We start from the raw sequence: 27,320 nt of genomic DNA on the forward strand, positions 1-27,320 counted from the left end.
TTGAATTTCAGAAGCTCTTAGTTTGCAACTTTGACTTAACAGTAGATTCCCCTTTCCATTAGCTTTGCCAATCACAAAGTTGTTAGCATAGGTGCCAATAAAACTGGCACGTTTGTAAAAAGCAGAGAGAAGTGTAGAGCAAAGAGTGGCAGAAAGGAAAGCAGGAGATGGAGCCACAGTTCCTTCACACCACCTTCTGTGTCTCACATCTCTAGAAAAAGGAGCAGGATGGAATGAGCTCTTCCTGCTCTGCCAGCACTGACATCCAGTTACCATTCTGGGCAAAGGTCCACTCCAAGCCAGCATTTGGCAATAATGTTGATCACTGTACCTGAGCTTTCTGGGACATGAGGCTGCACAAGTTAGCAGTTTGGGTTAGCAGAAGTGGAACCCTGGACAATTCTCTTGCATAAACTTCAGTTTCCTCCTCTGTGAAATAGAGATGAGGCTAATAGCAACTTCATCAGGTTGTTACAATTAAATGAGAGTTCTTACATGAGGTACTCAGAATAGTGCCAGGCACAGAGCGTGCTTTCAGTGAATGTTCCCCATTGCTGTTTAGTAACCATACATAGTTTGTAACACTTCTACATTCTTGTATTGTGTGTGTGTGTTTAAGTAAGAACAAACAGAGCTTCTTTCATTAGAAATACAGCCCTTCTCTTCAGTGCAGTTCTGTCCCCAAACTGTGTATGCTTCTGTTGGGCCCCCACTTCTCAAACACATGTGACAGCTGCTGTTTACAGGAATTCTGCCTCAGAAGGAAATGTGATCAACTCCCATTACTTCCATTTCAAGAGAGCATTTATGGAAGTCAGGTAATTGCATTGCATTTTGAACTATCTCATAAGCATGGCATTTGATGGAGAAAATTGAAATACCTATACCTGATGTTGATGTCAGAGAGTGTTTTACCTATGTTTTCCTCTAGGAGTTTGATGGTGTCCTGTCGTATATTTAAGTCTTTCAGCTATTTTGAGTTTATTTTTGTGCACGGTGTGAGGGTGTGTTCTAGTTTCATTGCTTTGCATGCAGCTGTCCAGGTTTCCCAGCAATGCTTGCTGAATAGACTTTCTTTTTCCCATTTTATGTTCTTGCCTCCCTTGTCAAAGATTAATTGACCATAGGTGTCAGGGTTTATTTCTGGGTTCTCTATTCTGTTCCATTGGTCTGTCTGTCTGTTTTGATACCAGTACCATACTGTTTTGATGACTGTGGCTTTGTAGTATTTCTTGAAGTCTGGGAGAGTTATGCCTCCTGCTTGGTTTTTGTTTCTCAGGATTGCTTTGGCGATTCTGGGTCTTTTGTGGTTCCATATAAATGTTTGGATTGTTTGTTCTAGTTCTGTGAAAAATGTCATGGGTAATTTGATAGGGATTGCATTGAATCTGTAGAGTGCTTTGGGTAGTATGGCCATTTTTACAATATTGATTTTTCCAATCCAGGAACATGGAATATCTTTCCATTTCTTTACATCTTCTCTGATTTCTTTGATTAAAGTTTTATAGTTCTCGGGATATAGGTCCTTTACCTCTTTGGTCAGGTGTATTCCGAGGTATTTGATTTTATGAGGTGCAATTTTAAAAGGCATCGTATTTTTGTATTCCTTTTCTAATGTTTCATTGCTGGTATACAGAAATGCAACTGACTTCTGAATGTTAATCTTATAGCCTGCCACTTTGGTGAATTTATTAATCAGTTCAAGGAGTTTTGGGGTTGAGTCCTTAGGGTTTTCTAGGTATAGTATCATGTCATCTGCATACAGTGACAGTTTGATCTCTTCTCTTCCTATATGGATGCCTTTTATTTCTTTTGTTTGTCTAATTGCTGTGGCTAGGACTTCCAAAACTATGTTGAAGAGCAGTGGTGAGAGTGGGCATCCCTCTCTTGTTCCAGATTTGAGTGAGAAGGCTTTCAGTTTTTCCCCATTGAGTATTATATTTGCTGTGGGTTTATCATAAATGGCTTTGATTATATTCAGGAATGTTTTCTCAGGTCAGTCTCCCAAAGCAATAGAAATTAGAGCAAAAATAAACCCATGGGACCTCATCAAACTGAAAAGCTTTTGCACAGCAAAGGAAACCAAAAAGAAAACAAAAAGACAACTTACAGAATGGGAGAAAATTGTTTCAAATGATGCAACCGACAAGGGCTTAATCTCTAGAATATATAAACAACTTATACAACCCAACAGCAAAAAGCCAATCAATCAATGGAAAAATGGACAAAAGACCTGAACAGACATTTCTCCAAAGAAGATATACAGATGGCCAACAAACATATGAAAAAATGCTCAACATCACTGATTATAAGAGAAATGCAAATCAAAACTACCATGAGATACCACCTCACACCAGTCAGAATGGCCATCATTCATAAATCCACAAATAACAAGGGCTGGAGGGGCTGTGGAGAAAAGGGAACCTTCCTGCACTGTTGGTGGAAATGTAAACTGGTACAGCCACTATGGAGAACAGTTTGGAGATACCTTAGAAATCTATACATAGAACTTCCATATGACCCCACAATCCCACTCTTGGGCATCTATCTGGACAAAGCTCTACTTAAAAGAGACACGTGCACTCGCATGTTCATTGCAGCCCTATTCACAATAGCCAGGACATGGAAACAACCCAAATGTCCATCGACAGATGACTGGATTCGGAAGAGGTGGTATATACACACAATGGAATACTCCTCAGCCATAAAAAAGAATGACATAATGCCATTTGCAGCAACATGGATGGAGCTAGAGACTCTCATACTGAGTGAAATGAGCCAGAAAGACAAAGACAAATACCATATGATATCACTTATAACTGGAATCTAATATCCAGCACAAATGAACATCTCCTCAGAAAAGAAAATCATGGACTTGGAGAAAAGACTTGTGGCTGCCTGATGGGAGGGGGAGGGAGTGGGAGGGACCAGGAGCTTGGACTTATCAGACACAACTTAGAATAGATATACAGGGAGATCCTGCTAAATAGCATTGAGAACTTTGTCTAGATACTCATGTTGCAACAGAACAAAGGGTGGGGGAAAAATGTAATTGTAATGTATACATGTAAGGATAACCTGACCCCCTTGCTGTACAGTGGGAAAATAAAATTTAAAAAAAAGAAATACCTATACATTATTTTGTTCAAAGAAAGGAAACCATGGTGATTATTTATTTATTGTACCATCGCAGAGCATTGTAAAAGTAAAAACTCTTTTTGAACTCATTATTAAGAAGGGATAGTTTTCTTTGTCAGTGTAGCTATAGACCTTATATGATTACAGACTTCCTGGCATATGTTCTAGCATTTACTGGGAGGTTACAAATATTTCTTTGTATGTTCTCTGAGTAACACCCAGGAAATGAAAATAAGCAAGATCTATACTTAGCAGAATTCAGTCTTTCAGATTTTCAAAACAAATTTGTAGTTGAGTAACATAAGCAAATTCTGTCTTTTTTAGGGCTGCACCTGTGGCATACAGAGGTTCCCAGGCTAGGGGTCTAATCGGAGCTGCTGCTGCTGGCCTACACCACAGCCACAGCAATGCCAGATCCAAGCCTGTCTGTGACCTACACCACAGCTCATGGCAACACTGGATCCTTAACCCACTGAGCAAGGCCAGGGATCAAACCTGCAACCTCACGACTTCTGGTCAGATTCGTTTCCGCTGCGCCACGATGGGAACTCCAAAATAAGCAAATTTAGTTTTAGTAATCCACAGAAGTAGAATATAAGGAAAACATTTGCCTATAGGAAGATTTACTCTCTTCTGATTAATTTATAAGTGGGTTATATTGTGATGAATATTTCAATCCATTTTATAAGTTTATTGACTTGCAAATTCAGTAAAGTGAAACTTAACTATAATCTTGAGAATTGGTGGGAGGAAAAGTCAGGTATTTAGAGAAGAAGAGGAAAGGCTTTTTATTAGTTATGAAAGAGAAATCTTCTATTTTCATTGTCTATACTCATGGCATAAAGAATGTGTCACAGAATCTGCTGCCTGTTATCGTCTAAACTCTAGAGAGCTCTGTGTCAACTGCCAGAAAAAACACAAAGAAAATACATTTCATAATATTTATTCCTAATTATTTTATATTTATTTTAATTTTTGGCAGGGTCACAAAGAGACTCAAAGGCCCAGAGTAAAGTTCATGTGACAGAAGACTCTTTTTCTGCCTCTTTGACTGATATAGCTCTTTCAGGAGTTTTCTAGTCTAGCATGGACACTGAGGTGGGTTGGGTGAGCATAACAGTTTTCCAAGATGATGCAGAGACTATAAGGCAAGTCAATTTGCCTGTGTTTTTGTTAGATGATAACTATAATTTATTATTATATGAGAGAATATAAGATAGAATTTAAAAATAAAACCAAGAAAGCATTTCCAATTCAAAGCAGTATGGCAAGTCCTTACTTAAACATCCCCCTGCCAGTCCCCTGCCTACCTCCCAGGACAGAGAAATGCTAACAACCAGGTCTGTCACTGATAGCACTGAGTCACTCTCACAGCTTCCTTGGTGATAACAGTTTTTAATATCTGCTTTAGCAATGTTAAAACAGTTTTAGCAATAAAAATTATCAGCAACATTATTAGAAATTTTGTCTACTAATGAAGTTGCAGTTAAAGCTACAGAGTGTAAGTCTATGTCAATTTTTATTTTTTTATGTTTTCATAGAAACAAAATATAAACTTAATATTATTACACTTTTCAATGACTGATGGCTTTATTATTTTTGTACTACAGCCAAAAGAGTACAATTTTCAGGGGTTTTAATCAATTTCCTTGCTTCTACTCTCTCTCCACAGGGCCTTCTTAGAGCTAAGCATGGTCCTCTTGGGCACCTTGCCCAGTATCCTTTCCCACATGATTAAGCACCCACTTTTCAGATGCAGCCTCTTTCTCCAGAGCAAATTCAGCCAGACCTCATCTTGCCTCAACTCTGTGCTCCAGCAAACTAGACTTTCCAAGGGAGGGAAATTTCCCTGCCAACACCATCTCCACACACTGAAATCCTAGCCATCTTCATTACTAATAGCACAGAGGGAAACCTATGCTTACTATGTACCAATCATTGCCTTTAGCACAGTGGGGGTGCTAGTCCCTACCACTGCCCAGGAAGTGGGTAATACTACTGAACCTTACAGATGGCGAATCTGGTGTGTGGGATGCTGCCAGGACTGGAAGACAGGTCTGTGAATTCAGCGCCCAAACAACTTCACCACCAGGTGCTCTATGACTTTTCAAGAGCAGCCTCAGCCACAAAGCTTCGCCTAATTCCCCACCTGGTTTTGATATCTTCCTCTTTAGAACTGGAGACTGGGGACTATTATTTTAAGCTCATCTCTGTGCCCTTGGAGCACCTCCCACAGGCTCACCTACATCATGGGAACTCACTACGTACCTGTTAGACTCAATTTACCCAGAGAATGATTCACCGTGGTCCTGGCAATAAATTCAGTGGAAGTTCCAGGAGAGATGTGGAGCAGTCACTAATGCTCTGGCAGGGGTTGGGCTGGTTTGGTGAATCAGAAGAGGAGCATCTGCTTTAGGAGCTGTGATAATCTAAGTGAAGCCAAGGCAGGAGGACGGATCATGGTGCATATGCAGAACTACGAAGAAGGCAGTGCCCAGCAGATTCGATAACTGAATGTGCTTTGGGGAAGGATATGAGACTAAAATAGACTAAATGAGCCTTATGCATTATAGAATGCTATGAAGACTGCCACACACAGGAATGTGCATAAAGCTTCCAGCTGCTTTTATATTCTTCTGTGACACTGTGTTGCAAACATTCATCTATGTTGTTATGCATTGCTTCAGTTCATTCAATATTGTCTAATATTCTGTTGTATAACTAGTATCACAGTTTATTCTTTTCACATGGATCAACATTTGGGTTATTTTTAGGTTTTTTACTATTATTAATTTTGCTGCTATGAATATTCTTGTACATGTGTCCTGATGTGCATATATTGAATGGCCGGGTTACATGGCATGCACGTCTTCTATTTTTTAAGATAAGGCCAAATTGTTCTCTCAAGTGGTTATAACAATCTACACTCCCACTAGCAGTGTATATAAGTTTCCATTCCTCCACATTCTTGCAAACATTTGGTTTGCTCATACTTTGAAATTTTTGTCAACTTGGGTAGTGTGAAATGTTAGCTCAAATTTTCTCCTTATGGTATTTTTATGGAGTTCCTGTTGTGTCTCAGCAGGTTAAGAATCTGACTAGTATCCATGAGGATGGGGTTTGATCCCTGGCTTTGCTCAGTGGGTTAAGGATCCGGCAGTGCTGTGAGCTGTGGTGTAGGTCGAATATACAGCTCAGATCTGGTGTTGCTGTGGCTGTGGTGTAGGCCGGCAGCTGCAACTCTGATTGGACCCCTAGCCTGGGAACTTTCATGTGCCGTGGGTGTGCCCTTAGAAAGAAAAAAGAATTTTTTTTTCTTCTTACGGTATTCTGACTTTTTTTTCTGCCTGTGTTTTCTTCCACAGTTTGTGAAACATCTTGTTTAAAACATAGTTCCTCATGCCATAAAGATGTTCATCTTCTAAAAGATTTATAGCTTTGCCTTTCACATTGAAGTCTCTAATCCACCTGGAATTTCCACTCAGATGTATATCTGGGAGTGTTCTCTCGCTCTCTTTCTCTTTTTTTTTTTTCCTATACTCCATCCATGTTTGGTAAACTGTTAAAAGTGAGGGAGTCTGGTTTAATGTCTGTGGAATTTTTTAACTACTATAGTTTGTTTCTTAAATGCTTTTAGAGCCATTCGGGTTTTCTATTTTTTTCTCGAGTCAGTTTTATGATTTATATACTTTTTAAAGAATTTGTCCATTTCCCCCAAGTTTTCAACTGTATTTGCAACAGTTCATAATATCCTCATAATTTAAAAAAATCTCTGCAGCATCTGTAGTTGTGCTGATTTTGCTTATATGTATCCTCTATCTTTTACTTGATCAATCTTTTTTAGAAATTTATAATGCACATCTTTTCAAATAGCCAGTTTGGGATTTTGTTTATACTCTTTTCTATTTCATCAATTTATGCTCTTATCTTAATTATTATTTTCTTCTTCTTTCTCAATTTATCCTGTTATTCTTTTTCTAACTTCTAATGTTAAGCCTTTCCTTTTTTCTAACGTAAGGATTTAAAAACTATTTTGTTGTAATTCCATTCCCAATATTTTTCCATTTTCATTATAATTTTTGTTTGATCTATGAATTATTTAGGAATGTTTCTTCCTTTATCTTAGTCTTTAATATTTAATTATCTTAAATTTAAAAGATCAAATTCCCCTAAAGTTCTATGCCATTTACATAGTTATTCAAATTTCCTTCCATGTTTCAAACTACAGTTATAAATTCAGCATATGTGATTCTCTTAAACACTTATAATATCTAAAATGCAGACTTACACATCAAAATAAAGAATTCCTAAGTATGAGAGTTAGACTTACCAATTTTGCAGTTCACATTCTTTCAACTAGTTCAAATATCTGAAAAATACAAGTCAAGCCACACAATGTAAGCAGAACTCACTGGTATAGAAAAGTGTAAATATTATTTTAAAAAATCCTTCCCTAAGACTATAAATTTATTCATTAAAAATGGAACAGATACACATATGACTGGATCACACTGCTGTACAGCAGAAATCGGCACATTATAAATCAACTATACTTTAATTAAAAAATGTAAAAAGGAACAGAATTGCCTTCTTAAACCAGCTGAATTTACTCTATTACTTTGCTACTCAAAGTAGGATCTACAGACCAACAACATCAAATCACCCAAGAACTGGTTAGAAATGCAGACTCTCGGGCCCACTTGAAACATTCTACATCAGAATCTTTAACAAGATCCCCAATAGCTTGTGTTTACATCTAAAGTTGGAGAAGCACTGCTATCTAGTACTCAGTACTATATAGAATATAAGTGGAAAAGGTAATTAGATGACAGCTCATATTGTGATAAGAGCTATTGATCTAAGGAACTCAAAACACCTAGATATACCTTCCAAGACTAATCCAGGAGCTCCTGGGATGAGCTCTTTCTATGCTCAAATTTTATGATGCACCAATCTTCTACGTACCTGACCCTCACCTGAGATACAACCAATCACATGTTTTGCTTTCTTTGCAACATAGGGCCTTCACTGAAATTTTCCATTTAATCTGTAATATAACCTCCTGTAATATAATCTTGGACACATTATTCATGCTGCAACTGTGCATCTCTCCCTCTTCATTATTCTACAATGGCTTATTGACCTCTATTCCAAGGTGACTTCATTGTCATAGAGGAGACTGGGAACAGGCTTTAAAGAGGGAAATGGTGGTAGAGCCAGGCATAATGGAAGGCTGTGGGGGATCCATCAGGAAGCAGAGGGAAGTTCCAAGAATTTCCAGTTTTCCTTTTCCTATTTCTACATCTCCACACCCTCAAAATACAGGTGAAAACAGGGAGGCGGAAGGGAAAGCAGAAGCAAGAACTAAGGTTCCCTTGTCTGAGGCCAGAGTGTTTACTTGCCAGAGTCAGCCAGGGTTAATACCTGATTTTGTGTGTCAAGTGAGCATGTGTCAGCTGCTGCCTGATAAGAACCATTAAGTCAGTAACAGATTGTATTTCCATTCCATTGCCCTTTTCACCAATGCACGACGAGAAGTCAGTTATATGGCAAGGTCATTAAACTGTTGGTCTAATTATCCTCACCTAAGGAAGAAAAACTGGTTACTGGGGGTAAAAAAGCACTGAGTGTGCAGCAGTATTTCTGGATTATAATCTTGATCCTGACTCTCACCCTACTGTGAAACTTTGACCAAATCTCCCTTAATTTCTCCGGACCACAGACTATTTATTCATTGAGCAGGGGCATTAGTTCCAAAATAATTGGTTGTCCAAGTCAGAACTGCAATCAATATTTCCTGCTTCAGAGTTCCCATCATGGCACAGTGGAAACGAATCTGACTAGGATCCATGAAGATGCAGGTTCAAGCCCTGATCTCACTCAGTGGGTTAAGGATCCAGTGTTGCCATGAGCTGTGGTGTAGGTCACAGACATGGCTCATATCCCACATTACTGTGACTGTGGTGTAAACCAGCAGCTGCAGCTCTGATTTGACCCCTGGCCTGGGAATATCCATATGCCATGGATGCAGCCCTAAAACAAGAGGAAAAAAAAAAATTTTCCTGGCTCCAAGCCTGGTATACCCTGGAGTCCTGTGCTTCTCATAGAATCTTCTCATACCACTTACTAAATAATATTGTGTGTGACCCAGGACTGTTCTCACAACTCAGGAATAGAAAACAGAACTCTTGGAGCTTTTTACTCAGCACAGAAGTTCCAATCCCTAAATTACTTTTCCTGTTGACCTCAGAAATCAACAGGTAGAGTTCCTGGAGAACCAACTGTTCAGTGTAGGAAGACTGACTTCTAGCGAATGAAATGAGATAAATGGAAATTACAAACTCTGGATCTTGCTGCCTGAGTAGGAATCCCTACTAACCACTGGCCTTGGGTAAGTTAATTAGTTTCCTTAGGTGCAGCTTCTGCACCTGTAAAATGAGGCTCACAATAGGAGGTATCTCACAGGGTTGGTGGGAGGATTAAAGACAATATATACAAGGCACAAGGTAATCACCCAATTATTACAAGCTATATTTATGAAAACATTTAAGCTGAAAATAAAACACTGTATTAAAGAGTCATTTTGGTACACAGGTTATCTCAGTATCTTTTAAAAGCATATTTTTTCATATGCTCTACTGAAAAAAAAAATCACTTTTTAGTATTCTGGTAGATATGTCACACAGTATGAAGAATTCCAGAATCACTGACATAGGCTTTCTTTACCTGAACTCTGGTGTGAGACGAAAACAACTAAACATGGCTGACTACTGACACTGCCTTTTTTTATTTTAAACAATGGTAGGACTTTTAATCCTGGCATTCAGAGTAATACCTGTCAATCACCTTGTTCCTAATTAAATTTACCTGGAGTTCATTTTAAAGAAAATAATTTGTTCAAAGTGATTGCATATTTATGCTACAGTTAAGAACTCCACAAGTGAACCCCTCCCCTGAGCCTCTGTAAAGAAAGCAGAATGCAGTTGAGAGCCTACAAGATTTCAGAGCAATTAGGCCTAGAAATGCAGGTGTTTGAAACACCTGCTTCCCCCTCCCACCCACGAGGACCGCCCTGGCCACCCCTCATCAGTAGGTTAAAATAATTAACTTACACTATTGGGAGAAAAGCCCAAGAACTGCTAAGGGCAACATGTCTCTTTTTCTCCTCTTTCTCAGATTAAAAGAGAAAAATAAAAAGGTTCATGGGTGGTCTACAAATAGGAGGGGAGGAAAAAAAAAACCTTCCTCTTCTAAAAAAAAAAAAAAAGCAAAAGCAAGTGACAAGAAAGACATTGTCTACCCCAAGCAGACTTAGTCGCTTGCTTAGGTTTAGAATTCTATGTTTGTTTTGTGAGAGTGATTGCAGGGCTGCTCAGAAGCATGAAAAAGCCTATTTTAAGGGATATTTATGTGAAGAAATAAAGCAATTGGGGAGGATGTGATTTTGCTTGACCTGCCTTTTGTGAATACCTGCAAATTTATATTAAATCTCAACAAGAGTACCTCACAAGGATAAATGGTGAAAATTTTATTGGGGGTTTTAAAAACAGAATAATAGTTCATAGTTAGGAGATCAAGAAATTGTTAGAAAAAAAAAAAAGAGTTCAACGTGGCAATTTTAATCAATTCAATTCTGGCCTTTATGCTTTTGTGTATTTCTGTTTTTTCCCCCGAGCTCCATTAAGGCTAACTTTGAATACTACTCAGCATAAGTAGAAAAGATCATGAAAGTAATTGTTTTTATGATCATTGGTACTTTCTCTGTTCAAAGCACAAATTTTGGAACCTTGCAGCATTTTAATTGGAACAGATATTTTGGGAAGATGGGGAGATAATACAGGTTTGGGATCTGCTGGAACTGGGAACTGTACACATGCAAAAGTTGGAACTGGGTCAGTACACATGCAAAAATGAATATGCATTTATATTTTTCCATTTTCTTTAATGACTTAAAGTGACCCCAGTTAGATTTTACACTTTAAAAGCTTTGTGTCAATGCCTACATGAAATACAGATTACATGTGCTATGATGTTAACTTAACCCCTAGTTCTGAACAATATATTTACTTGTATAATGCCTTACGGTTTTAAAAGCATTTTCTTAGTTGAGGTATGTAAGGTAGGTCTCATAACACCTATCCTAGGAAGAAGGAAATCAGGGGTTGGGTCCACAGAGAAGGAAGGAGAGCCTCTCTAGGTATGGAGGGTGCCTTAGGCAGCTGGCCATAGAACAAATGATAAACTGGGATTTTTGCCCCAGGTTTTCTGATGCCAGATTCAATGCTATTTCCACCACCACCCAGGCCAGGTGAATTCTCCCGTGGCATGGCGCTTTCACACACACCAGAGGCGAGGGGCACTGATCTTGCATCAAGTTCTTGAAAGCAGCAGTATTTAAAAATGACCAGCAGATGGCAGAGTAAACACTGTTCCCAAATTTATTTCAGTGATGTTTGTTATTTGAAAACTAATGGCTATTGGGAATTTAGGGTTAATAGATGTAGACTATTGCCTTTGGAATGGATAAGCAATAAGATCCTGCTGTGCAGCACTGGCAACTATATCTAGTCACTTATGATGGAGCATGATAATCTGAAAAAAAAGAATCTATACATGTATGTGTAACTGGGTCACCATGCTGTACAGTAGAAAATTGATAGAACACTGTAAACCAGCTATAATGAAAAAAAAATTATATAAAAGAAAAAATTAAATTTAAAAAACTAATGGCTGAAAAAAATCAGTATTAGCTCAAATAAATTTAGCATTCAAGATTTAATTAAAATATCGTCAACAATAATATTTAATGTAAATACTTGAGTCCACTGTCAAGCTGACTCTAATGCATGCTGGCTTGTTTGTTTTTCTTAACAGTCGAACACAATGGCAAAGCCGTTTTTTAAAAACTCCAATTCTCTATTTTCCTCTCACTGTGCTACTAAGTCAGAAACAAATGCAGACTTAATACCCTTTTGAGTTTGCTTTCTCTGCAAGGAAATCTTTGTAAGACAAGTACAGTTCTGTTTAGGTCCAGGAATGTCTTCATTAAGCGTTCACTGCTGAGATCTGGTTTCCCAGCTCCTCCCAGCTTAGCGCTCTGGGAGGCTACCCTATGGGAACTGCTGGAATTACATGACACTTCTGACTGCATCCTGAGCTATTCCACAGTGAGGTGAACAGAAGAAGCCCTTCTCCTCACTGGAGCCATCTTCTTCACCTCATCTTGCTTTATAGTGCTATCTATGACTTAATGGATTTGTGAACCTCGAGGTCCCCAAACTTCTTTGTTAAATACTTTCTTCATAAGTTTTCACACATTCTTGGCAAGCACCAATAATGATTCAGAGGGATTTCCATCTAAAAGTTTCCAGCAATTTTTACTTAAAATGATCATATGTAAGTATTGTATCCATATGCATTCTCATTTCCACACATAATGTATTTGTCTTCACCTACATGTGTAGGTTTTTGCATGCCTTTGTATAAGTATCAATCTCATTACAGTGAGAATTTCTCTGGATTAACCAACTCCTCATATTGTCTTGGAATTTTGAGACCTCAAATATGTTTTAACTAAATGAAAGCAACTAGGTTATAAATGATAGGAACTAAGTCACACCACCTACTTCTTATCACTTGTAACGTAGAAACTTCAAGATACTTTATCTGCTGTTTAATTTTTTGATATAAGATTTGCCATATGTACATAGGTATCCATAAGTGAATTGATGAAAGAAAATGCACCTTGAAAATATACATGTTAAAATCTATTTAAAAGTGCTTTATCTTTTTTTCAAAAACATTTCAAAAAGACAATTACAAGAGACTTCATAGAGAATCACTAAGGACTTTAAATACTTTAAGGATGAAAGAAAAAAAGAAAACTGAGGCCAAGAATGGTTAAGGGCTTTGTTCAAAGGCATCAAGCTAACTAGAAGTTGAAGAGGGACTGGAGAAGGAGGTGTTCAAATATTTGCAAGTTAAATAAGATGGAGAATAATTCAGTGAAACTTCTGTGTTAAATAGGTGAGCAACTGTTAGGGGGATCAAGAAAGTAGAGTGGCTATGGGAAAAGGTGGAAATGTATGTTTATGGGGAGTGGCATTCTAGAGCTGGCCTGCATAGTTATTGAGGGTGGTGGTTGTTTCTGGATATTTTAAACAAAGCATTCTCTTTGGAAACTTGAGAGCAATGCCTTCCTCCCAATTCCAGGGCACTTTGGAGAGTGGAGAGAGTTCAGTGAGAGCTGGGAAAAGAACTCTGGAATCCCTGAATTTCATCTCCTTTGTGTACAAGAAGGACATACTAGCTAAGGACTAAAATCCAGTAACACTTTTATTTATATTACATATATTTTAATGCATTTAATTGCTAAGACTTAATGAAATGCATTAATAACTGATCCTTCTAGAATTACATGATAACTTTTATAAGTTGGTATGTATTTCAGCTGACCAAAAAAAAGGTAAAAGTTAATGGCTTTAGCTGTTTACTTGCTCTCTCCCTCTAAGTCACCCCAGTCACCAAGCAAAGAATGGGGCTAATTTAGCGTATCTCAAATCCTGTCATAACACTGTTCCTTTTTAAATGAATTCAAGGGAATCAAGCAGTACAAAAGAATCCACCAGGAATGGAACAAGTGTGTTGATGGTGATTTCAGAAGTCATTTTGGCTTTCTGTGAAACTGAAAATTTCATTTCATAGCTAAACTTCTGTGCCTAGGTCCCCTACTGACATACATAAACATGCATACATGCACACACACACACACACACACACACACGTGCACATACGCACATTTTACAAGGAACCTGAACTGTCCTATCCAGGATTATTTTTTTATTTTGGAGCAATGTTAAGCCTACATAAATCTGGCCTTAAAAATGTGCACTTTCGGAGTTCCCATCATGGCTCAGTGGTTAACGAATTCGACTAGGAACCATGAGGTTGTGGGTTGGATCCCTGGCCTTGCTCAGTGGGTTAAAGATCCGGTGTTGCCATGAGCTATGGTGTATGTTGCAGACGTGGCTCGGATCCCGCGTTGCTGTGGCTCTGGTGTAGAATAGTGACTACAGCTCCAATTAGACCCCTAGCCTGGGAACCTCCATATGCCGTGGGAGCGGCCCAAGAAATGGCAAAAAGACAAAAAAAAAAAAAATAGGCACTTTCCATTTCTTTTCCAACATTATGTGTTTCTTTTATAGACTGTGTTAAGAAAGCTGAAAGACTTTTTTCCCCCACTACATCCTGAAAGCCTAAGGATCAATGCCAATTGCATACTTATATATCAGGTCAACTTTTCAAGCTGTGCTCCAACTGTTTTCTATTGTGCTCACTACTATGTCCTTGGTGTCATTTTTCTGATTGGAGTGAAACCTATGCAAGACATTAATTGTGTCTCATTAGTGGTCCTTGCTCTTCCTTTCAATCCTGCTATGTATGAATGCTCCAAGAAAAATACAGCTGATAAACAAAACAGCAGTGTATTCCTCTGTACATTGTTCACAAGGCAAAGAGTATATGAAAAATTCATATTTGCCAGTATATTTCAGGGCATTTTTCAGGCTCTTTTAAACAGCTCTATTTCTTCCATGATACACTTTGGACCCGAATATTGGGGTGTTTTACTCAGAAGGGTAAATAATTATGAATTCTTTCCATTAAAATACTTCAGGATTTTGTGCAGCATTGCCCAATACTAACAGAATATAAAGTGCTGCTATTGTGGGAGTTCCCTGGTGGTTTAGTGGGTTAAGGATCTGATATTGTCACTGTTGTGACTTGGGCTGCTACTGTGGTACCGGTTTGATCCTTGGCCCAGGAACTTACACATGCCTTGGACAGAGCCTAGAAAAAAAAAAGTGTTGCTATTGCAAAACTAGGGAACATGTAAAACAGAAAAATGCAGATGTTGCTAGGATAGGTTCTGAATAATTGATTAATGAAACAACATTTTGGGCTATATTATCTAAAATTTGGATTCAAAGCAGTCAAAGGAATGAGTAGTAGAACCTACATTGGCGTCGCATTTAAAGTATTTTCTAAATCTATGGCATAAAAATGCTAATTCTGATCTTAAGTTTGATAAATGTCTATTTAATACGGAGGTCAGAAGGGAGTAATTACTAAACAATGTAAAAATCCTTTATTCAGAGAATCCTTATAATCTCCATGCAAACCATGAATATTGAGACCAAAACTTTCAACCATTATATACAGTAAATACTACTTTAAAAGTTGTTTTCTCTTTTGTTCAGATAGAGGATATCAGAGATGATAAGAAATGTAAAGTCCATCAGCCATTCATTTCAGGTCAGACTAAATAAGAGCTAATGTAATTAGAACACTTTTATCAGAGAGCAATTTCTGAAATAAAATACACATTACATAGCAGAACAAAGTTTTAGAATTACAGAGAGCATTAATTCAAAGTGATGAAATTTTTGGCTTCCAACATAATGTTTTAAAATTTACATATATTTCAGTGTGTCCACATGATTAATAATCTCACATTGTTGGTTATTCAGTGGCAAAGTATAATACCTACTTGACATTTCTGTACACCAATATGAACTTATTTTAACTCTACATTTCTTAGATATTTAAGTATGTTTCTCTGCAGTCTTGTCCACTGAGAAAAAATATTTTGAGTGGAAATAAAAATTCATCCTCAAAGATAACCTCATTAAGGGAAAAAAAATCTTTTGACAATTGCTAATTAATTTTGGTAACACACTTATAGTACAAGGAAAAGTGAATATTTTGGGAAGCCAATGGTTTGAAATCATACTCTCCTGTATTGAAAAAGGTTAATTAGGAATTGAGCTCAAATTTAATTTTTTGAAGGTCAGCTGCTATGCTATTGGGTCCTGTGACCCTGTCTCAAGTAATCACAGCATTAACATACAAGTTATAGCTTTCCTTTCACTTGATGACATAATCTCTTTAATTGGTGTCGGGGAGCCTACATGTGAAAGAACCGTGGAAAACACCTAGAGACTATAATTTTACTCTCTCCATTCACAGGGCAAAAGAAACAAGCCTTCAGAATGTACTAGAGACTCATTACCACCCCTAGGCTGTCAACACAAAGCCCTCACATCTCAACCAAGAGTTTTAGGAATGATCAATTCTATTTGGTTCTAACTTTGGCTGGTGAACTATTAACCTTTTCAGAAAAACTGGTGAATGCTAAATGTCAGATAATCTTCTATGAGAAAGCTAAGAGGGTGGATAATGTGGTTTAACTGATTAGACATAAATGTGAGAAGGCAGTATGTGCAAAGTTATTAAGCATACTCTCTGGAAAAAAAATTATTGGAGTAAGACTTCCTAACTCTTTTATTTCCACAGATCCTGATATAATTCTATTTCATAAATTTTCTGTGACTCATCATGTGGACTTGATAGGGCCCATTTTCATCTACGAGTTTAAATTCACCTTTTGTGGGGAACTGATAGACAATAGTGACCCTGTTTTCCCAATAGATTCTGCCTAGTAAAGAAGAAAGCTACTATGAGATATACCCATTATAAAACTTTTGAAAGGATATGCTTTGGGTAAAAGAAGGCAGGAATGCTGAAGTTTGTTAAACCCATAAGCATTAGTTTAGTCACTGCTCATGGCAACGAACCATTAAAAAAAAAAAAAAAAAAAAGACAACCCACAGACTGGAAGAAAATCTTTGCATACAATGCAACAAAGGCTAATCTCCAAAATATATATAAACAACTCATACAACTCAGCAACAACAAAAAAACCCAGTTAAAAAATGGGCAGAAGACCTAAATAGACATTTCTCCAAAGAAGACATATGCATGGCCAACAGGCACATGAAAAAAATGCACATGACTAATAATTAGAGAAATGCAAATCAAAACTACAATGAGATACCACCTCACACTGGTCAAAAGTGCTATCTTAACAAGTTTAAAAACAACAATTCCTAGACAAGATGTGGAGAAAAGAGAACCCTCCTACACTGTTGGTGGAAATCTAAGTTGGTACAACCACTATGGAAAACAGTATGGAGATAACCTCAGAAAACTCAATGTTGAACTACCATATGATCCAGCAGTCCCACTCCTGGACATATATCTGGACAAAACATTCATTCAAAAAGATACAATCACCCCTATGTTCACTGCAGCACTATTCACAATAGCTAAGATATGGAAACAACCTAAATATCCATCGACAGATGAATGGCTTAAGGAGATGTAGTACATATACACAATGGAATATGACTCAGCCACAAAAAAGAACACAATAATGCCATTTGCAGCAACATGGATAGAACTAGAGGCTCTCATACTAGGTGAAGTAAGTTAGAAAGACAAATAACATATGATATCACTTGTATGTGGAATCTAAAATATGGCTCAAGTGATCCTATCTACAAAACAGAAACAGATCATGGACACTGAGAGCAGACTTATGGTTCCCAGGGAGAGGGGAGAGAGAGTGGGATGGATGGTGAGTCTGGCGTTGGTAGATACAAACTGTTAACATTTGGAATGGGGTCCTACTGTATAGCACAGGCAACTGTGTGTGATTGGGTCACTTTGCTGTACAACACAAACTGGAGAAACTCTGTAAATCAATTATACTTTAATTTTTTTTTTAAGGGTAAAAATGAACTCTCTCTGTTCAAGAAACTAGTCCTGGTTTCAGTGAGTGAGTAGATATTCAAAACCACTTATTTCTACTGAAACAAATGCCAATGGAATATGGTACCAATGGGAAAGTGTCTAATTTCGTAAGCCTCTCAGCTGAGATATAATGGTGAAAGGGCTATTAAAAAGTCTGGGCCAATTATACCACAGAATATACCAAAAACTCTCTCAGGGAAAGGTTACAACTTTGCTTATGGAAGGGACTACTATTAATGTAGCTCCTGTCCTTATATCACTGAGTATTTCAATTTTGTCACCTTTCATGACCTTTTCACCTCCTGAGTTCTGATACACCTTTTAAAAAATTAGGTAAGGTCCAAGCAGGAAATGCCGTGCCTGGACTGCCAAGTGCTGGACCTTGTACTGGGTGCCATCAGCAATGTGGCAAACATGGAGATGTGCCACCTAGCAGAGATATAAAATTATTATTTAGAACTAGTTCATCTTTCATTCTGTTAGGGATACTAGATTCTCCCTCTTGTGCCTTGTCTAGACAAAACTGTATGCTGACTGGAAAGAGAGAATGGGGGTGGGGGTAGAAAGGGCAGGCAGAAGCTCATGGTTATAGATAGTATAGTACTGCTTTCCTATGACAACCAGCTACTAGACAATTGCTACACTGTACGCTGACTTGACTTTAATCATGCCTGATAATAATAAACACGTTTTGGGGGATCTGTTCTGTGTTTTATATAATCTTCCATTTTTCAGCCCAGATGTATAGCACACACAACCCACCCATTCATTCCGTTTACTAAGATTTTAATGAGTGTTTCGACCTACATGTTTGAAATGGTAACTGAGTTTGGACCAACAATTTTTAGTCTCTTCACAGAGGGCACAATCAAGAAATCAAAATTCTACCACTTTTGTATAGTTGTGCAAATGAATAAGTATGCATAGCCTCTGTGTCTTGCAAAGCAAGCATTTGTGACAAAAACTCTGAATAGAAGTTTTCCTGTTTACCTTCTTATCACTTGTTTAAGTTCCAAGGAGAGCGACCTGGCCATTTTGTTATAGAAAGGGTGATTTCAATGCAAAGAAAAAAATCACAGTTTTGAGTTTTTACAATGTTTGCCCCTTTTCCCAGCAGGGATGTTTTGAGTGCCAGGAGACAAAAAGTGTGGCCTCAACAAGCAGAATTTTAAAAAGAACATCATTTTCATTATGTAGTCAATCTCAATTACAAGCAAATGTTTTCTCTGTGGAGACTCTTCTCCTTTCAGGGCATTATGTGAGCCTCTTTTGTGGATTGAGAGAAAGGATCAGTGGTCAATAGGGAGCAGAGTGCTGTGTACAGTGGATTTTTGTATCCCTCCGTCTCCTACATAATGCGTTTTGTCAGGAGAACAGCCTGCCATCCTGAGCAGATTTGCTGAATTAAAGAGCACAGCAGGGATAGGAAACTTGTTGCTAGGTGACTGACCGTAGCTGCTTGGCGGGTCTGGGCCGAAGGTGACTCTCTGCTTTTCTTCCACTACTTAATCTTGCCTTTTAATCTGCATCTATAATTAACTTTGTTAATGCCACACATCCATTTGTTTCTTTTTTACTCCACTTTGGGCAACCAATTTATCATTACGTAGTCTTTACACTCAAACAACCAAGTATTTTTTCTCTATTAGCGTCATATGAGGGGAAACATAGTGCAAGGAAGATAAGACTCAGGAGATATTGACTGTGATTACTCACTTCCTCTGAGGATTTTCAGAGATATTTTTTGCTAACCTGAATGGAAAATACATCCTTGAAAAAACAGTTTTCCATTATCTCTACAGCTTGATTGTGCCTAATTAATAGAGGTGTTCTTGATGACTCTAAATTCCTCTCAGTGGTGATACATAATCAACCATCAAAAATTGCTTTCTTTCTCAAAGGTTTACATGATTGTTTCACCTGAAACAAACGTGTCGCCTCTAATGTCTTTTCAGGATGTATTCTGCGTGTGTGTAGGCTAGGGATGCAAAGAAGTAGAGACTTGGCATAAATCAGTTCTAGTGTGGTGGTTGCTACATCCAGTGTCTGCAGGGTGCCATGGTAGATTCTAGCAGCAGCATCCAGAATTCAGCTTGGCTGATGTTTGGCCCAGAAAGAGAACAAGGTGGCTTTAAGGAACCAAGTCTGTGGCATGATATTCAATGACATTCCTGACTGGATGGCCCACCCCTGATTCTCTGACCCTCATGAACATTTTGCAAACTAAAATACAGTCTAAGGACCTTACTGATACAATAGGCTGTGGTTTGTATTTCTACACCCATATAGTTAGTCTGGTATAGTAGTTAAAAAAATCTGACCTGGAGACAGACTGCCTGAGTTCAAAACCCAGGTCTACCATTCACATGTTCTGTTGCCTGAGATAACTTACTCAATCTCTTACGCTTTGGTTCCCTCATCTCTAAAATACTGATAATAATAGTATCTTCTGATTAGAGTTGTTATAAGATTAAATGAATTAACCCATGTAAAGCAATTAGTGCTTATTAGCTACTGTTATTACAATACTGATAATATAATGAAACGACTCTCTAATTTTTTCCACATCTTAATAAGACAAAACTGCATGTCCATGGTGAATAAAAATGTTAAGACATGGAAATTAATAACACCTTTTACTTTTAATCACATTTTCTCATTAATCTTCAAACTCCTCTAGTTTCACAAACTCTCCATGTACAGAGATAGGTTACTATACCAAACACAGTTTAAATGCACATTTTCCTTAAGAATGTATACTTTGTGTGCACTATAAGGTTACTCTATAGTTCATATTTTTAAAAGTGTTCAATCTGACCTATGAAAATTAAGGAAAGGCAGGTTATGCAGGCTTTTATGCCACACATATTTGGAGAGCATTAGGCTGTAATTAGACTAACTGGGGCTAGTTGAAGGTGGTGATGGCTCTACTTCAGTGATGCCTAAAAGCATCTTGTGCACAGAGAATTAGGAAGCCAGAATGAGGACCATTAGGATGTCATTTACTACATTTTCATTTGATTAATTTATATGCTTTAATGTGATGGCCTGGTTTGCATCCTTTATGCAGGTGTTAATTCTTTGCTTTGGACTCATTTTAATACATATCTATGAAATACGGCTGTCTGCAAATCTGTGCATGTGTGATAATAAAGATGTGATTCCATTGTTGGGGCAAGTGGGCCCAGACCAGCACTCCCATCACCGCCAAACACAATGGGGCAGCTAGAAAACTTTTATTCCTGATATTCTGAGAGCAACCTAAAAGTCCCAGTCTCTTACAAAGAGGTCCTGAACCTACATGACACATTGAGCTTGACTTTATTTCATTGTTTCCTTATCTTTCTTGTCAACTATCAATGACAAACTAATATACAATAATAATGCGAAGTAGGTGGCTTCCCACTCCTATATGATCTCACATATCTTAAAGTCTTCACAGACAAACCCATTTTAAAGGTGAGAAAACCTAAGCCCGATTGTTAATTTAGCTGCCCAAGATGTTTCAGTGAGTCTAAAGCAAGAATACAATGGAGCACAGATACATTTTCCTGTGGACCACCCTCCATGCTTCCTCTGTTAGTACTTGTTGATTCAAGTATGGTTTAGACAGATCAAGTTATTTCTCTTTTTGTTTTTCAGCAAGGCTAAGCAACGATTTTAATTGACTTCTTTCACATTTGACACTGTTTTAAGATTTTTTTTCTCCAAAAACAAATGATAAAATGCTCTTTAAAATTATAGTATATTGTGATTATAGGGATCAGATCTTCTAGGTTCACCATTATATTTTAAGCATTTAGTACAATGCTCAATACATAGTAGGTCTTCATATTGTATCTTATTGAACAATAAGTTGGTGAGCAAATGAATTAAGAAATTAATATACTTAAAAGAAGCTGGTGTCTACCATTAGCTTCCTAGAATTCATTCAAGTATTTTTCTTAAAGTTATTAAAATCTAACTCTTTAAAATGAATTTGAAGGATTACTTCAAACTTGACTTAGTTTTCTCATTTTCATTCCTGTTCTTTTTAATAACTTTTTTGCTTCGCAGTGGACTGTGTAAAGATTTCATTGACCACTGGTTTATAATCCTTGAAAGTATGGACATTATATACTTTTTCCTTTTCAGTCTGATGACTTTTTAAAGTGTAACAAGTAATTATATTTATGAATGGGTAAAAAAAATAGTTTGTCATGCTTATATAATTAGGGAAGGTTGTCATCAAATAAAGTTGATTAATAAACTGATATTTGGTGACTGATCATCTTTGATTTTTGCAGCATGGAGAGTCTGTTTTTAGTGCTAAAATTTACCTTTCAGTTAGTAAGTTCTTCTAATTTACATAAATATGCATAATTAAAGCTATGCACTAATAAATTACATTAATACACCTTTTATATCTGTTAAAAACCTAACCATGCTAAATTATAATCATTTTCCTACAATAATCCTCTGCAGTTTTTTTCAGAAATTCGTAGATGTTTGGATAAAGGTTTCTATTTTGCTATTTTTCCCATATTTTGTGTCTGTTTTGTGTTAAATTTATTATTCAATATGAGTCCATGTCTAATAGGTAAAGATTTAGATACAAAAACTGAAATCAACAGGGACAATATTTACAATGGTTTTTATTTTAGAAAGGAATATATCTTATAATTTGATTCATCTCATAGAATGAACTTTAGTCACTAGGATCTTGGTAAAAATCAATCTAATTCTAAAATTACTTGGAAATTATGATTATCACTGAACAAATTGGATTAGGTAAGTGGTATACCAACTCAAAAGAATATCTGCAGCATTAAGGGGCCTCATGCAGCTTTATTACCAACAGAATGATATGCCTACTTGTTCTATAGCCTTTAGTACAAAATGCTGGCATCTAATCAAATCAAAAGTTCAACTGCCCTTGGTAAATATGTCTCTTTGGGAAAGTTATTTTTATTTTTTTAGTGTTTTAAACTTTTCTAAGCATTTATTTTATTTTGTTTTTATTAAAGTATACTTGATTTACAGTGTTGTGTCAATTTCTGCTAAACAGCAACAGTGACCCAGTCGTACATACATATACATTCTTTTTCTCATACTATGTTCCATCATGTTCTATCCTGGGAAAGTTATTTTTAAAAGATATAATTCTAGGGAGTTCCTGTTGTGATGCAGAGGAAACAAATCTGATTAATACGCATGAGGATGTGGGTTTGATCCCTGGCAGCAGTGGGTCAGGGATCTGGCGTTGCCATGAGCTGCAGCGTAGGTCCCAGACGTGGCCTGGATCCCGCGTTGCTGTGCCTGTGGCGTAGGCTGGTGGCTGCAGTGTAGGCTGGCGGCTGTAGCTCCCCAGCCTGGGAACTTCCACATGCCATGGGTACAGCCCTAAAAAGCAAAAAAAAAAAAAAAAAAAAATTCTACTTGCTTTTCTTGTGTTTGTGTGATGCTATTTTACAGCTAAAAGACAATACTAACTTTTCAAAAATTACTTTTAAGTCATAGAAAACCCTGCATGTTGATCATTAGATTCAAACGAATAAAATCATACCTTTTAAATTTAATGTTCTTTTTTTTTTTTTTTTTTTTTTTTTTTGTCTTTTCTAGGGCCACTCCCACTGCATATGGAGGTTCCCAGGCTAGGGGTCTAATTGGAGCTGTAGCCGTGGACCTACACCACAGCCACAGCAACGCGGGATCCAAGCCACGTCTGCGACCTACATCACAGCTCACAGCAACGCCGGATAGTCGGCCCACTGAGCAAGGCCAGGGATCGAACCCACAACCTCATGGTTCCTAGTCGGATTCGTTAACCACTGCGCCACGAGGGGAACTCCTAACATTATTTTTTTAATTTACTTCTCAGAGTGCTGTGTTGTCTTAGATGAAGTATAATTATAATGAGGAATCTACTGTAATGTAAAACAGATTTTAGTTCTGTATAGACTCTTTAAAATTCACTCATTCCTTCCCTCTCTCTTTCACAAATATTATTTGAGAAACTTCTATGTGCCAGGCATATTAAATGCTGAGATCTCAGGTCTCTCTGTATATAGAAAAGGAGCCTCTTCAGTCATATTTTTCTCCTGAGCATCTTAGTTACCATTTTTATAATATATCTTCTAAAACATTTAAAACACTTTAAAAAGTGATAATTCCATGTTTGAACATAATACATTGAGTAATAAAATTTCTTGGCAGACTGTCAAGTTTTTTAACTTTTTTCAAGTGAGAAAATGGATTTTTTTAAAATGAGAAAATAAGTAAAAAAGAAATTATAGGCATGTACTTACAAACATCACAAAACCTAGAAACCATAATTTTTAATTAACTGCCTAAAATGCTGCTAGAATACATTTCTCTTGTACCTTTGTAGGAAAATATTAGAAAACTCCTATCAAAGTCATCCAAGATCAGCTTTAAAAAATGCCTTTGTTGTTTGGAGGTTTCATATGTGGTTACAAACATAAGAATCTGATAAATTCTATTTTACAAGATTACTATTTAAAAATGTTCCTTTCCATACGTGCTTCTACTCTGAGCATCTCATGACACCGCAGCTGACTTTATGCAAGAAGAAGCATGCGCAAGCAAGAGGACAAAAGAGTGCAGCAGCAAGAGAGAACCAGCTCACAAGAGAAGCCACAGTCTCTTTTGCAATCTAATCACAGAAGTGACATCGCATCACTACTCAGCGGAAGGTGTCCTTAGGCCCTACCTACACTCAAGTGAAAGCAATTACATAGGGTATGAATACCAGGAGGCAGCATCCTTGTCAGCTGCCTGTCACGTGCCATAGAACATCTTCATTTGGTGCTATGGACTCTAGACTTCAACTTTTCTGTCACTCTCCTGGCTGATCAGGCACAAGTGGGTCATGGGAGCATAGGCAAAGCTATTCCAATACCATTCTGACAGCTAACAATGCCATACACAGAAAAACATGCAAGCTACCTAAATGTATTCCATTAAACTCAAAGAAAATGTGCCCCCAACTCACTTGTTGCTCATCTGGATCCTAAAAGTGCCACTAGCTACTCCAAACCACCTCACAAAAGTGGCCTTAACTGATCACAATGAAAATGCCTCAATCTTAAAATTTCACAAAAGCATAAGTATGTGAATACATCAGAAAAGGTCAAAGAATGCTTCAGTTTCAGTAGTTTCTCTATAAACCTGTCTCTGAACTGAAGCCACCATTACTGGTACAGGTTGATCCAGACAAAATGACATAAAGAAGGTAAAATTCAGAAATTATCTTTTTTTTTTTTTTTTAAGGGCCGCACCCATGGCATATGGAGGTTCCCAGGCTAGAGGTCGAATCAGAGCTATTGCTTCTGGCCTACACCACAGCCACAGCAATGCCAAATCTGAGGCACACCTGTGACCTACACCACAGCTCACAGCAACACCGGATCCTTGACCCACTGAGCAAGGCCAGGGATCAAACCCGCAAGCCTCATGGTTCCATCAGATTCGTTAACCACTGAGCCACGACGGGAACTCCTCAATCAACCACACTTTAACAGAAAGAAAGAAACAAAGAAAGAATGAAAGAGGGAGGGGAGGGAAGGGAGGGAGGGAGGAGGGAAGGAAGGAATTGTACAGACAATTCTCTAAAAATGCTATACAAATGGCCACCAAGTTTATGAAAAGATGCTCAACATCACAGATCATCAGAGAAATGCAAACCAAAACCACAATGAGATACTGCCTCACGTCCATCAGGATGGCCACCATTCCAAAACAGTCCTGTGCATGAAGCCTTTTGACTCTCACTTAGCTACATAAAAGTGGGCCTTGAGCCCAGAACATTTTTTTAACCAGAAGATAAAGAGCCCACACAGCCTGTGCTGGGCTTAACACCCTGTGTGGGCATATTTTTCCCTGTTTCATACTCAACGCGTGTACTTTTGTTTCACTTAACTGCATATGTCAAAGGAGACCCTCAGGCTTGCTCCTAGCTCTAAGTATTTCAGACTCCGTATGGGAGGGGTCAGAGTCCTTTCTGCTGCATGAGAGGGGTCCATATAGCAAACTGCCCTATGTGGGCTGCCAGGAAAGACCCAGTGGGCCATGGGGGGAGAAAGCCCACTATTGAAACTGGTCTTACTCCATCTCTCCTCTATGTAAGTAAAGTGTTGTTCCATTCATTACTTTACCGTGTTGTTTTCTTTTGTGCCTCTGATACCAAGACGCAATAGGTGTTTAGAGTCCTCCCCTGAGATTGGTAACCAGTACATGGAACTCTGCTGGACAGCTACAATTAAAAACAACTCAGAAAATTAATGTGTGGGTAAGAATGTGAAGAAATTGGAACACTTGTACAATGTTGGTGGAAATATAAAATAGTGCAACCACTATAGTACTTAAAAAAATTAATAGAATTACCCTATGATCAAAAAATCACACTTCTGGGTATATATCTAAAAGAAATGAAAGTAGGGCTTTGAAGAAATATTTACTCAGCCATGTTCACAGCAGCATCATTCACAATAGTCAACAGGTGGAATCAACCTAAATGTTCAATGGATAAACAGATACACAAAATTGATATATACACACAATGGAATATTATTCAGCTTGAAAAAGGAAGGAATTTCTGTCATATGCTACAATACAGATGTAGCTTGAAGACATTATGCTAAGTGAAATAAGCCAGTCACAGAAAGAAATACTGTATGATTCCACTTCTATATGATATCTGAATAACTCAAAATCATTGACCATAAAAAAAAAAAAAAAAAAAAAAAAAAAAGGCTGAATGGTGGTTACTAGGGGTTAGGGGAGAGGGGAAAAAAGGGAGCTGTTTAATGGGTACAAAGTTTTAGATTTGCAAGGTGAAAAAGTTCTTGAGACCTGTTTCACAGGAATATGAATATTCTTAACACTACTGAACTGTATAAAAATAGTTAAGGTGGTAAATTTTAAAAATTAATTAATTAATTATTTTGGCCACATCTATGGCATATAAGAAGTTCCCAGCCAGGGATCAAACCTGTGCCACAGCAGTGACTCAAGCTGCTGCAGTGATAATTGTCAGATCCCTAAACCTTCTACCCCATCAGGGAACTCCAAGACAGTAAAATTTATATTTGATATTGCAATAAAAAAAGAAATATGAAGCTAAAGAATTATTTCACAATTCTCCACTGTAGAATTAGATTATTCAGAAATCTAAGAAACTCTTATGGATTTTAAAACAATACTTTCAGGACACGAGGAATGTAAATTGAGAGACATTGTCTGGAAACATTTTCCAGAATGCATTTTGTAGAATACTAGTTTCTTGGAATGTTCATAGCAATTAAATCATGTAGTCTAAGTTGTTTGAAAAATGCTAGAATAAACTATTTTAAAAATAGAAGTGGGTTCGGTCCCTGCCCTTGCTCAGTGGGTTAACGATCCAACGTTGCCATGAGCTGTGGTGTAGGTTGCAGACACGGCTCGGATCCCGCATTGCTGTGGCTCTGGCGTAGGCCAGTGGCTACAGCTCCGATTAGACCCCTAGCCTGGGAAACTCCATATGCCGTGGG

At 37.6% G+C, this 27,320-nt stretch overlaps 1 protein-coding gene across 2 annotated transcripts in view; it reads right to left on the reverse strand.

Annotated features, from left to right (window-relative positions):
- Positions 1–8,577: 8,577 nt before the first annotated feature.
- The window catches only part of C1H14orf39 (chromosome 1 C14orf39 homolog), a 259,890-nt gene continuing 241,147 nt past the window's right edge, over positions 8,578–27,320 (reverse strand). For both annotated transcript variants that reach the window (XR_014820192.1, XR_014820159.1), the window contains one exon: positions 8,578–8,723. The gene's annotated coding sequence lies outside the window, so the exon portion shown is untranslated. The remainder of the gene's footprint in view (positions 8,724–27,320) is intronic.

The sequence above is a fragment of the Sus scrofa genome, chromosome 1 (genome assembly GCF_054392235.1).
Source record: "Sus scrofa isolate SSC_HxYL_T2T_F1_AM1 chromosome 1, Sscrofa_HxYL_maternal_Yorkshire_Landrace_v2.0, whole genome shotgun sequence".
Classification (NCBI taxonomy): domain Eukaryota; kingdom Metazoa; phylum Chordata; class Mammalia; order Artiodactyla; family Suidae; genus Sus; species Sus scrofa.